This window comes from Littorina saxatilis, linkage group LG17 (genome assembly GCF_037325665.1).
Source record: "Littorina saxatilis isolate snail1 linkage group LG17, US_GU_Lsax_2.0, whole genome shotgun sequence".
NCBI classification, from domain to species: Eukaryota; Metazoa; Mollusca; class Gastropoda; order Littorinimorpha; family Littorinidae; genus Littorina; species Littorina saxatilis.
This window is the reverse complement of record NC_090261.1, coordinates 66,135,384-66,149,863: the sequence shown is the minus strand read 5'-3', so window position 1 is coordinate 66,149,863 and position 14,480 is coordinate 66,135,384. Positions and strand designations below refer to the sequence as shown.

The 14,480-nt window shown below is 41.1% G+C and overlaps 1 long non-coding RNA gene across 1 annotated transcript; it reads right to left on the bottom strand.

Annotated features, from left to right (window-relative positions):
• On the bottom strand, positions 1 to 13,015 carry LOC138952213 (uncharacterized). Its single transcript, XR_011451327.1, has 3 exons — positions 12,943 to 13,015; positions 10,935 to 11,080; positions 1 to 6,701 (listed from the first exon to the last, which is right to left on the bottom strand). It is a non-coding gene; the product is annotated as an uncharacterized lncRNA (long non-coding RNA).
• Between the last annotated feature and the right edge of the window lie 1,465 nt (positions 13,016 to 14,480).

Sequence of the window (14,480 nt, the reverse complement as noted above, 5' to 3'; positions counted from 1 at the left end):
TTCAAACTTGTCATACACATTTATTCATACACAAGAATTATGTGTCATACACATTCAAGCAATCAAGATCCAATAAATGTATATAATTGATGTTCTTAAAAAGACTACACACACACCTAAATATATAGGTGATCTTTGAAATGGGACATTTACATGCAAAATTCAGAATGCAAACAGAGCTTTGGCTTGCAAATGTAATAGTCATTAACCAGCACATAATATGAATAATTTTTGAAATTGTTGTGATACTGATTCAATTTTTCACATAAAATCAGAATTTCATTTATTTTAGTTTCCTGATACAAATGATTCGTCTAGCTTACCTTGAATAAACATACCAATACGTCAAAAAGTAGGACATCTGAGCTCAAAGATTAATAGTTTGGTTTGAAAAATCTCTAAATACACATAATTACAAAAACAAAACAAAATTCCGTGATAGAACATGTACTGATCTTGCAACTAAAGTAACAAGAAGGGCAAAGCCCATACGACTCGCATGCTTTACACATTTTTCCTACCAAAATACATGTGACCTTGACCCAAGGTCAAGGTCATCCAAGGTCATGCAACACAGCTGTTAATTCAAGACATAGGAGGTACAATGGTGCTTATTGGCTCTTTCTACCATGAGATATGGTCACTTTTAGTGGTTCACTACCTTATTTTGGTCACATTTCATAAGGGTCAAAGTGACCTTGACCTTGATCATATGTGACCAAATGTGTCTCATGATGAAAGCATAACATGTGCCCCACATAATTTTTAAGTTTGAAACAGTTATCTTCCATAGTTCAGGGTCAAGGTCACTTCAAAATATGTATACAATCCAACTTTGAAGAGCTCCTGTGACCTTGACCTTGAAGCAAGGTAAACCAAACTGGTATCAAAAGATGGGGCTTACTTTGCCCTATATATCATATATAGGTGAGGTATTCAATCTCAAAAACTTCAGAGAAAATGGGAAAAATGTGAAAAATAGCTGTTTTTTAGGCAACATTTATGGCCCCTGCGACCTTGACCTTGAAGCAAGGTCAAGATGCTATGTATGTTTTTTGGGGCCTTGTCATCATACACCATCTTGCCAAATTTGGTACTGATAGACTGAATAGTGTCCAAGAAATATCCAACGTTAAAGTTTTCCGGACGGACGGACGGACGACTCGGGTGAGTACATAGACTCACTTTTGCTACGCATGTGAGTCAAAAAGGGGACTCGGGTGTGCTGTTAAAATTGTTGGCACATTTTAGTATCTAAAACTCACCTTTGATTTTAGGGGGTGCCTATTCTTTCTTTATTTTGTGTTTAACATTGTTTTCAACCACGAAGGTTATATCGCGACGGGGGGAGATGGGATAGAGCCACTTGTCAATTGTTTCTTGTTCACAAAAGCACTTAATCAAAAATTTGCTCCAGGGGCTTGCAACGTAGTACAATATATTACCTTACTGGGAGAATGCAAGTTTCCAGTACAAAGGACATAACACTTACATACTGCTTGAGTAAAATCTTTACAAAAATTGACTATATTCTATACAAGAAACACTTAACAAGGGTAAAAGGAGAAACAGAATCAGTTAGTCGCCTCTTACGACATGCTGGGGAGCATCGGGTAAATTCTTCCCCCAAACCCGCGGGGGGTACCTATGCGACTGACCACAATGTTTACTTTCATCAGGCACAAAGTTCTTCAGCAGAAGAATGATTAATATTCTAGCAACAAACATGCAATAAATTCATACATGATTATTGATGTTCAAAAAATGCTCTACACTACTTCACCAAACTAAATGGAGAACTGAAAATGTTTAAAACACTTTCTTTCTTTGGTGTTTTCAACCACGAAGGTTATATCGCCACGTGGAAGGGGGGGGGGGGGGGGGGGGGGGGGAATGGGATAGAGCCACTTGTTAATTGTTTCTTGTTCACAAAAGCACTAATCAAAAAATTGCTCCAGGGGAAAACACTAACCATAAACAATAAACACCACTATGAGGTTTGATAGGTAACTTAAAGGGACCTTGACCTTCAATGAACGTTGCAAAAAGCTTATGTTCTGATGAATATGGGTGAATGAGGCACCATTGAATATAAAAAGAAAAATAACTGATTTGACTCTAGTTAAACTATGGCGCTCATGGCATCATACCAAAGTTTGAACGAGTATCCCTTTCACTGTTCTGTACAGCTGTGAAAACACAGTGAGACATAATAATAATGAACATAAATTAATCACCCCTTCTCGCCAGAGCTCACGGCAATACACAATAGCAAAACAAATCAGAGCATTCACACACCGACACACACAAAGTCGTTAAAGGTTTATTGGCTGCGGCAATAATAGCCGCAAGAATAATCCTTTAGTTCGTTCAAAGTACCCAAGCATGTCCTGTATACAAAAGTAAGGCGATTGAGATTTTATTTTGTTTTTTTTACACAAGCCAGAGAACACCAGTGCTTGTGAGAGCAAAACGTTTGCCCGTAGGGAAGTGAACCTTCCTTATCTTTCGCACCAGAGAGCTGTTCAAAAGGGGTATTGTGCAAGTTGGCTATTAAACCATTGTAATTCGGAAAATGTCTTTAACCTTCGCCGGCACTCGTGGGTCCGTGCGGACCCAGAAGGGTGTTTGATTGCAAATATCTTTTAAACGAGTTGGAATTTTTTAATGAGCTTTTAGAAATGCCTCAGACACCTAACAAGCTATCATCTCCTAAAAGCTCATTAAATTTCAGTGATAATTAATTAATTAATTAATGGTCAAATTTAGACTACACACGGAAGCATTTGTGGGGACGTGCGGACCCATACTTCTCAAAGAAGGAAAAGCGTGTATACCCTTCCGAGGCACTCGTGGGTCCGTGCGGACCCAGAAGGGTGTTTGATTGCAAATGAGACAGTGACAAAAGGTCAGGTGTCATGTCTACTGTCCCGAATGACACACGATTGCTGACATTTCACCATTGCCAAAAGAATAAACAAATAAGAAATAGGTAGAAAATGAATGTGAAAACTGACTTTGATTGTTGATCAGTATTTTCTATACCACTAACAAATAATCTACTTACACATAGCTGTTTGGCAAATGTATGTTGCATGGGACACACTGACATGAAAGTGGAAGATGTTTTTCCCTCTAGAGAAACTACATATCAAGTTACACTTTTTGTGCTCTTCCATTCCAGTTGGCAATCAATTGTTAACGCATGTTATTAGAAAAAATAGAACGAAAACAGATTAGATAGAATGAAAAATGTACTGGTGATGTCATTTGGGACATACTGACATGAAAACGTCACCTTTTGTCATTGTCTCAAATATCTCTTAAACGAGTTGGAATTTTTTAATGAGCTTTTAGAAATGCCTCAGACACCTACAAAGCTTTCATCTCCTAAAAGCTCATTAAATTTCAGTGATAATTAATTAATTAATTAATTAATTAATGGTCAAATTTAGACTACACACGGAAGCATTCGTGGGGACGTGCGGACCCATACTTCTCAAAGAAGGAAAAGCGTGTATACCCTTCCGAGGCACTCGTGGGTCCATGCGGACCCATACTTCTCAAAGAAGGACAATTGTGCAAACCCTTCCGTGGCACTCGTGGGGCCATGCAGACCCATAATATTTTACCAAATACCGTGTGCAGTCTAAATTTGACCATTAATTAATTAATTAATTATCACTGAAATTTAATGAGCTTTTAGGAGATGATAGCTTTTTAGGTGTCTGAGGCATTTCTAAAAGCTCATTAAAAAATTCCAACTCGTTTAAGAGATATTTGCATCAAACACCCTTCTGTGTCCGCACGGACCCACGAGTGCCACGGAAGGATATGCATATTTTTCTTTCTTTGAGAAGCATGGGTCTGCACGGCCCCACGAGTGCCACGGAAGGATATGCACATTTTTCCTTCTTTGAGAAGCATGGGTCTGCACGGCCCCACGAATGCGTCCGTGTGTAGTCGATAACGAGTGCCGGCGAAGGTTAATGGCTGAATAACAATGAGTTCCTTTATACGTTGGATTGGGCAAGCCATATATATATATATATATATATATATATAAATATATCTAGCATCAATAAACCTAAAAATACACTAAGGTCTTTTTCAAAAACAATAGTCTGTTTTAAAAACTTTCAGCAATTTTCAACTTTATAAATCTATACTATAGATACATCAAAAGAAATTTGGTCAGACATGGGATTCAGAAAAAGTGATAATTAAGGAAAAAAAAAGTAGGGTCCAGGGGCAACGCCCCTGGTCGGGGTCTGGGGGCAAAGCCCCCAGAAGCTGAAGGTTTTTAGTATTTTAGACACACAAAAATGGCCCTGAAATGCATATTTCAGCTTAATCATAGCCCCCCCCTCCCTTTCCATGTTTCTCAAATTAATTTTACGCTAAGACTCAAAATAAGGAGGAGAAAGAGAGAGAGAGAGAGAGAGAGAGGCGGGGATGGGGGGGGGGTGGTGGCGTGTGACGGTGTGGTTTCAATGTTCTTACCTCGTCGGTGCCAAACGACCCCAGTGACTGATTACACGACTGGGTTTTCAGGATAGTCAGGTGCTTGTTGCTTTTCAAGTGGCTTTTGAGGGCAGTCTTTCCATTGGAACCGTAGTTGATAACATTAACATCGTTGCACAAAGTGCACTAAGTTTTTCCCGGCAAGTTGATTTTAGCAAAAGCATCGCCAACTTTCAGTTTCACGTCTTGTGTCTTCTGGCCTTTCTCGTATTTCCAGCTCAATGATACAACTTCATCGAGCCAGTCGAATCTCCAGAGATTTTTCTTGTACTTCTGCTGGTCAATTTCCCGGGATAGAACGGTTTCGTCTCGCTTTAGCTTCCTCATCATTTTGGCAAGTGGCTCGAAGCGATGTAAAAATGGCGCCGAATCATTCTCATACGGTATGCTTTAGCTTATACTGAATCCCCGATAGCTACGTTGAAACGGTGACTGTAGGAGACAAAGACACAGAGCGCGTTCCCATACGGATCGACCAGCAACAGTCTGACCGTTTTAGGAACCAACCGTTCAAGAATAGTATGGAATGGAGCGTCGCGATCAGCGGACCGGCCGAAAAACTTGGGTCTTTACCTACATATACCCCAACATTTTCTCAGCGGATTTGCACGAATCTCAAGAATGATCCCTGGAGCCTAAAAATTTACGGAATTCCGTAATTTTACGGAAGAATCCCATGTCTGTTTGGTGCAATTAAACAGGTAACCTAATGGCAAATCATTGTGTAAAACTTTCTTTACAACTTTCTTTCACAAAGTGTACATATTTTTTTTTTTTTTTTTTAGCAATATTGTTTTCGTGGTGCAGTACCTGTGTTTAAAAATAATAAAATACACAGCGGACATAATTTCGCTTTATTTGAATGACTTTCCACTTTACAAAGATTGGTTTAGAATTAGAGCGCAGATTTAAACCAATTTGAAAAAAACAGTTGCTTATACCTTCTACCATGCTTGGTACTTTGAACAAACTTTATGATTGTTTTTGAGGCTTTCATTGTTGCAGCCCAATGCTGCTCAGTGCAAATTAACTTTTTTGAAGGCGAAGTGTCTGCACCCAGACACATCCTTACTCTGAGGTCTCAAAGCAAACCCGCAAATTGAGGCACACCTCCCAACGCCATGCAAGATATTGCAGATTTATTGCACGATTACGTGGCTAGAGCGGATAGGGCAAGTAGCCTAATAAGTTTACAATTTAAAACGAATGCTTCTTTCATTGACAAAAGCAGTAATCATGTGTCAAAACACTGGATCGGCTTTGGAATGCGCTTGTAAATAAAAGTAGACAATGAATTTTTCTTGTGATTCCACTGACCAATCTGCTTGTAGTCTGGACAATCAAGCGTACAAAATATGGCAAAATCGTATGGGTTCACAGGTCTGCTATACACTTCAGGTTTGGGGTGTCCACAAGCTAACTTTTTTTTTACTCGAGCATGTTGGCAACGAACTGGAGAACAACATCTGACCATGTTGATCGGTGGGTGGCCCACTCCGAGGGTCAATGCGCTCCGTTAGTTGCACGAGCTGTTCCTCAGAGAGGGGGCAAGCCGTGGCAGGCACATCCTAACGACTGTCTGGCAAAGGATGGTCCTCGATTATCGATTGAAGGCTTCTCCCTTTCCAGAAGTCCTGTACTGCTGTGGATGTGCTGGCTCGTCTCTCCAGCATCCCCCTGAAGAAGAGCTGCAGGGGAGTTCTGTTGCGCTCTGTCCTCAGGGGTTGGTGGTTCTTCTGTTCCACAATCCACTGTAGGGACCGGTTCAGCCTGGGCAGAAAAACATAGTGGAGGGCCCACAAGTGAATGGGATTGTCCATGTTCAGTATCCCCAGACCACCTTCTGCCTGTGGTGTTCCCATTGCAGTAAACAGGTCATGGTAAGGGTTCACCACATCTTTCCAGACGTCGAGCCAGAGACGCTCGATCCTTTGGTTATGGTCACTGCGGCCTTGCATCGCACTGCCTCTCCCTTCTCCCCTGTGTTCATTCATGAGGGCGACGACATCCAGATTCTCGCCACCATGGTCCATGCGGACTCTTGACGGGAGTCCAAAGCGTTGGGTTCCACCCAAAAACAGATCCCGAACGGTCTCTGACCTGTTGTTTCGGTGGCATGGAGGAAGGTAGTGGCCCGGCTAAAGCCATCGATTGCCCCATGAATCACCATTTTCCACCTGCAATATAACAAACAGAGATCCGTTTCCATATGTGATTTCACCACACAAATTCTGATTAAAGAGTTATTGGGAAATAAGTATAGGTAACATGCTCAGTAAATATTAAAAAGTAATGGTCAAAGTGCTTTTTCATGACCGAGAATCAAGACCATTATTTTTAATATATATCATTGAGAAAAGGTGTGTAACCCATTTAATCCACCTTTCTTCAATTTTGCAAAGAAATAAATCAAGAAAAGCAATTGCTTTATATGACTTTTCTTCGTCATGTCCATAAGCCTTAAGGGTCTTGTAGGTCTTAAAAGGAGGATTCCACTAACTGCTGGGACTCTAAAATTTGATAAAAATAAGCAAAATTTTGGTAATGTCTGCTGGTTAATAACACATACAATTCAGTGAAATTTAATAAAAAATAACTGAGAAAACCGCAATGTAAAGCTTTTACAAACTTGACCCCACTGTGACCCCAAAATGTGACAGGGATCAACCAAACTAGGGTCACGTAGGTAGATGATCAAATCCTTCAAGTGTTCAAAGTTTCAAAGCTCAAGCTTCAAAAACACCTGAGATAACATCAATGTTAAGATATTTTGATTCGAACATGACCCCCTGTGACCCCAAAACTTGACGAAGGTCAATCTTCTTCTTCTTCAGCGTTCGACGATGGCTGTGTCTAGATTCTTTCAGGCCTGGGAATGAGTAAAAGTGGTTTGGGCGTACTGACGGGAAAATGTTGCGTTTTAAGCATTTTTAAGGGCACACGGAGGCTCTTTTCTTACACAATTAGAAAAGGACTTCGTCGTAAATACGACGAAAGGCGTATCATTCCCAGGCCTGTTCTTTGGCCCGTGATGTTGACGAAGTGGGCTGTGACGAAGGTCAATCAACCTTATGTCGTCTTCTTCTTCTTATGCGTTCGTGGGCTGAAACTCCCACGTGCACTCGTGGTTTGCACGAGTGGAATTTTACGTGTATGACCGTTTTACCCCACCATTTAGGCAGCCATACGCCGCTTTCGGAGGAAGCATGCTGGGTATTTTCTTGTTTCTATAACCCACCGAACTCTGACATGGATTACAGGATCTTTTTCGTGCGCACTTGGTCTTGTGCTTGTGTGTACACACGGGGGTGTTCGGACACCGAGGAGAGTCTGCACACAAAGTTGACTCCGAGAAATAAATCTCCCGCCGAACGTGGGGACGAACTCACGCTGACAGCAGGCAACTGGATACAAATCTAGCGCGCTACCGACTGAGCTACATCCCCGCCCACAATCTTATGTCAAGTTGGTACATTATCAAAACCTAGAAGTGTGCGTACTATTAACCCTTACACCGGTGCAATTCTGTAACACATGTTACATAGCCACTGGTGAATTAACAGAGAGAAACATAACAAAAAACAGTCATATAGGTTTTCGCATCAATGGGAGGTAATCGGAACCGACCAAACAGACTGAGCCAATAGCGCGACATATGTCGTGACAACCAGGTGACAGCATACGTAAAGTAGCGCGACATATGTCGCGACAACCAGCCTAAGGGTTAAAGCTCTAGCTAAAAACACATCTGAGATAACATCAACGTTAAGTTTTTATTAAACGAACATGACCCCGCTGTGACCCCAAAATTTGATGAGGGTCAACGAAACTGCGGTCACTTCGTGAAATCATCAAACCCTAAAAGTGTGCAAAGTTTCAGAGGTCTAGCTGTATAAACTTCTGAGATAACAGCTCAACGTTACATTTTTTGTCCTTGGACAGACAGACAGCCTGCCCACAGCACACATAATTATTTTGATCAAGTATTATTCACTCAGCCAGTCTACCTGCACAAGCATGTGATTAATCCATGGTTGAAGAGTTCTGTGAAAATTGCGCAATTCTGCAAACTCTTTATAGCAGTTAATTTAATTTCGAATAAAATAAAGTACATAGTTGTTCTGCTAAGACGATAAGGCAAATATTTTTGCGTTCTTTTCATGTTTAAGTATCTCGGGAAAAAAAGTTCTATTTATGAAGTGAAATATAATTGACCTACAGATTACTGTCTTTTTATTTGTACAAATGCAAAATGGGAACAACTCTATTTTCTACACAAAATATGAGAGTTACTTGCCTTGAGACCTTGTGTCTGGTACAACGTAGATTTTGATTTAGAAAACAACCAAACTTATGGATCTTATATTGGATTCTGTGTGTTGAAACCTGAAATGAATAGTGTAAATGCAGTTGAGTATGTATGAGCTCTTTCCTCTTTCGAATATTTGAGCATTCAGAACTTTTCAGTCACCAAGCAGTGACCACACAGTGTGGTTTCTCAACCTATGAGCTATCAAGGATTCAGACTGGTTGCTGGGTGGTTATTTGTTAGGACTAGGTAGCTTGGTATTCACCGAAAAGTATTCCCCCCTCTGCTTATTTCTCTGTTAACTTGAAGGGGTGTTTATTGTTAAAAAAAACACCAAGCAACCAAATTTAAATAACCACCCAGTAGAAATGGTAAGGTATAACCAGAATATGTTTTGTATTCCGTGGGGAAATCATCAATGGACCAGTCTTTCATTACATATCCAGAAAATGACAAAATAAAAAGAAAAGAAAAGAAAATACTTGCACACGACTCACCTTCGTTACCCACCTACCCCTTAGAAGACGCCCTTCCTTTTACGATCCCAAACAAGACATTTTCAAGACCCTGTTTCATAGCTGCCAACCCCTGTGAAGCCCAAAGAGTAGCATTTTGGAACTTTCACCAAATGTCAGAGTTGCAATGGTGTTTATAAGCGTAGCACTCGCATAATCTTAAATTTGAATCGCAAGCCCGCATTTAAAATGCCATCAAAAACGTTTGTAAGATTCTGAGAGCTCTACGACATTACAACCGTCTAAACATAGTTCAATGTCACACGCTTTCCTTCTTTGCCACTACTAAAGCAAACGTATGCAAGATTGTATGTTACACGCTTTAGGAGCATGGCAAGAACGGATTCAAACTCAAAATCGTCACTCCAAAAAAACATAAAATGCACACACGACTTTTATTTCTCCTGCTGTTATCGTTTCTTCTCTTTACAGATTCTTCAACGCTCAGAATACTGAAAACGGCACCCCAGACGACAGTACTGTTTCCATACGCGAATTTAACTTCCCTTGGAAAGTGGTTCGCTCAGGAGGCCTGTTTGTCTGACACTATAAGGACAGAGTTCTGAACATAGATGACAAAGATTCCGGAATGAACAAACATTTTGCGGATGCAGACACAGAAAGACGTCATGAAGAATGAGATGCTTCAAAAGATACAGACTGTGACGATGACTGTGACGTCATTCCCATATAACGAGACGTCATTCACAGTTGTTCGGCCACTTCCGTCAAAAAGTAGATTTAGACAATCAACGTAATCTCGTGTGGAAGAAAACGTCTGTCACACAACCAAGTCGGAATAGCAGGTATTATTACCTATACACGCAAAGTCTGTCGAATTCTTCGGCAAAAATCGTTGAAAATGATTTGCCCGCATCGGTGTGGAACTTGCACCATAATCTTCACCACCCTTACGTTTCCCCGTTTTTATCCTGTCTCCCTCCAGTTTCCACTTCTAACACCGTCACTGTGCACAGCTTACAACTTAACAAGTGCATTGCATATTCTAATCAAATTCACAATTGGCGCATAGAGTCACCGGAAATGCGAATGCTTGCAATAAAATTCACGATTTGCTAAGCAAGTCACGTGGACAATATCGAGTCATAACGGAGTGGTTCCCAGCCATCGGTACTCGACTAGTTATGCAATGTTCATTGTTGATTGTCAAGCAATAAGTGAACATTTTGCACGCTTGACATTTTTTTTTTTTTAGCGTAGCAGCTCAGGGCTTAGAGTAGCAGCGTAGCAATTCCTGCAAAATCGGAGCATGCTGCGCCAAAATCGTAGCAATTGGCAGGTATGCTGTTCTCTAAGATATTCTGCTCATAACCTCTGTAAGTTTACCCCCATTATAAGACCTTATTATCTCAGGGTTATGTATGTCTTAAAAGAAAGATTCCAGCGTCATAAAATAAGAGAATTCCTTATCACCCTTATGCCACCTGTATCAATCCACTCAAATTCCATGTTCAAACTGGCACAACCCCCAACATCCTCCCCACCACCGGACACACTCAACATTCACCAAATTTTTAAAAAGGATTTTTTTTGTGCCCAGTGTATGTATTTGTAGCTGTACTCACGATATCAACTTGTGGTATCCGTCTAGATGCCAGAGAGCGTTTGGTCCTGATACTTGGTACAGACGACGTCTCGTGGCCTCAACGCCAAAGCTCTGACAGCTACTCCACCAGGATCAACCCGCGGGATGGCTCCCCGTACTCTGTGCCTTTGTGGAGCGTGTAAGAATACAACTTATTACACTAACGTGACATACCACTCATGTCATAACAATACCATTCACTCTACATTGCATGTGTAAAGAGGTCTTGTCTGACAAGGACCTGATTTTTCACTGCCTCCAATACCGAAACAAGCGTCCTTCTTTGAACACTCGGAAGAATTTTAAGAACGTAAACACCACACCAGTGACATTTCCTTGCTTTGACATAAAAGATTACACGAGGCATTCGGAGAGATCCAGGTTCAATTTTTAAGCTTCTTCAATCTGGGCGCTTCGACAAAGGGACATTTACAGCAATGAACATGCAACAGTATGTACAGGGTCCCCACTGTTTTTAGAAACAAAATTCCATGACTTTCCCATGAGCCTCAATAACATTTTCCATGACTAGATCCACAGGTCGCCATTTCCGAACACGCAAACTTTTTACATCTTGTCACTGCCAGTTTTGACACTGGCTTGCTTTGCACTGAATTTGAGTCAGTTTCTACGCAGTGTCTCTTTGACAAGCAAGTCAAGCATTTGCTACGCAGTCAGATTATCGGTAATGTTTGCTGGTCCTGTCATTTCACTAAACTGGACCAGCCACTGTTTGTATCCATCTGCACTTTCGTAAATTCCGTTTCATAACCGTCACTAACACTGTGACTTGACGAACTGTCATTTTTTTCACCGCGATACACAGTTCATTGCGAAGATCTTCCTTGGTAATTCGTTCCAATTCCGCATACTTTTTGTTGTCAAGAAACAACTCGAAAGAAAGCTGGCGTGCTAAAGGTTATTTTTTTTCTTTCTTATTTTATGTTAAATTCCATGACTTGAATTGAAATTCCATGACTTGAATTGAAATTCCATGACTTTCCAGGTCTGGAAAATTAAAAATCAAATTCCATGACTTTCCATGACCTGTACGAACCCTGTATGTAGGATAAACAGAATACTACATGGCTTCCTGTTTGATACCAGTTTTACACTAGTGTTTTGAAATATTGTTCGCAGTTTAATATTTAAAAGCACAACTTGAGTAAAACTGGTATTTCATAGGAAACCATATAGTATTCTCTATGTGGACAACAATGTCACAGGCTTACCCACTAAAGTTCTTTAGGAGCTTGACATATTTGCCTTAAAAACAACATGCAAAATAACTTGTGGAATCCAAAAGCACCATGTCGCATTAGTGGCCCAATTAGAGCTGCAGACTATTACGCTTTCGATGTAGCATGCTACTTGTAAAACAGAAAATGCTACTTCGTTATACAGACACTCTCAATGTTCATTTGTTCCTGCTGCTGTTTCTTGTCTGAACACAGTTATTGCAACATTTGTGTCTTGACATATAAACATGTAGGTGCAGTGGATTATAAGATGATGCAATACTTAAAGATAAACACCATTTGCTACACTATAAATTCAAGATTGCTACACATGAAGCTTCATAGGGGCTGACAGCTCTGCATCATACACCAGCACATAAATCTTACTGACTGAGTTGATGTGTATTTACACATTGCACACCTCCCACATTGAAGTAAACAATTGAATATCTTCAGTTAATCGAAGTACACTTAAAGATGAAGTTCTCTCCATAGGAATACTGTGCATCACCCTTGCATGTAAGTGAACTCAAAGTACTATGTGAACAGAACAGAACCAATTCTGGTCTGTTGCAACCGCATGAACGCAGGAAAGAGATCATTGTCAGATTGAATTACAATTAACATTGACACGCTTCCATTGAAACTTTTCAGTTGTCATTGTGGATTGACGCCCCGGGCCCCAGATCCTGCGTTTAACTTATTCCTCGACGAACAAAACAACAGGCACCAATTGGGTTGCCGCCTCACCTGTGATTGTGTTGACCAGGTTGGCAACCGAGCCAGACAGGGTAGAATTGCTGGTACCGGTTGTCATCGATCCGATGTTGAGGCGATGGCCTCACGATCACCCGAAACAGCTTCTTGCAGACGTTGGTTTGTCTTTCTGGAGCGAGACAATGGCCACTTGGCAGGTCTCTGCCGCCCCCAGCCTGCGTAGTCTGCCAATACCGCGGCCAAAGCAGTGGCGCTTTCTTCCCCTCCTGCTGTGGCGACTCAAACCCACCGGGTTGTCGCTGCGAGGCTGTCTGGTTGCTGGCCATCGGCCGACCTGCAGCGGCTCGGGTCACTTCGGCTACCCGCCTTGACGCTGCCCTCCTGGGAGGCATATCCTGTGCATAAAAAACAGGATATGTGAACACAGCCTTATTTGTCAGATTACTGAGAATTACACATAAGCCTTGAACTTGTCTGCTGCTCCTTGCAGGAGTTAACAACTCCTTCACTGTTCAGCCTGTAAAAGGTGTTAATATCCCATACTTCTGAAGTTGTCACCAGATTTTGGGAGTCTGAAATACAACCAAAGAAATTGATTAAAATCTGCCCAAAGTACTTCAAACCAATTGTGTTTTCTGTGTCAAACTCAAATCCTGGCACCAGTACCCCCACCAAACGAGGTTGGAATCTCTGAGGCCTCAATACATTTATGACAAACAGAACACCAACAGGAAATTACATCATGGTCTCTTGAACTGTCACACACCAACATTAACCTGGCTAACAAATCCAAATACTAACTAATGTTGGAATCTCTGAGGCCCTATAGCTTAATTTGACAAAAAGAACAACAGCGAACCATGTTTTCTGATTCTCTGAAAAATCAGCCCCACCATGAAATATTACCTAGCCCACGGTACATGTACTTTAACCAAAATAGTGTTTGTAATCTGTGAGGCACCAGCCAACACAAGGGACAACAGTACCTCACAGAAATATTACCTAGCCCACAGTACCACAATCAAAATAAATTGGAATCTCCTAGGCAAAATAACAGGTGATTGACAAAACAGACTTCCAAAGGAACCAATATTCCTGATCACTGAAATGACAAACACCGAGGTAATTGACATACAGTACCTCCACAGGAAAACAAATATTCTGATTTCTGAATGACAAAACGCTCACATGAAAAGCATCGTACCAACAACATGTTCATCAGGAATCTCACTGAAAATTATTTCCAAGTACTCTGGAAAAACACTGATCCATACTATCCACCAACACAGAAACATACTGTTGAACATGTCACGATATCTTGATTTGACAGAACCATCAACAATCGTGTTGATCGAAGAACCATCCGGATCCACCTTGAACTGGTTTTTTAGACAAGGGACATCATCCACAACGAGCCTGTCATAAACCTCGAGTACTTCCCATCTACCGATCTGGTGACCCCATTTAGAGCCGTCGATTTTGCCACCCACCCGCATCAAACAAGAAAGAAAATGTAAACAATTGAAGATTCCCTGTTCCTATACCCGTGCTTTGTAAGCTGATCAGTCAAA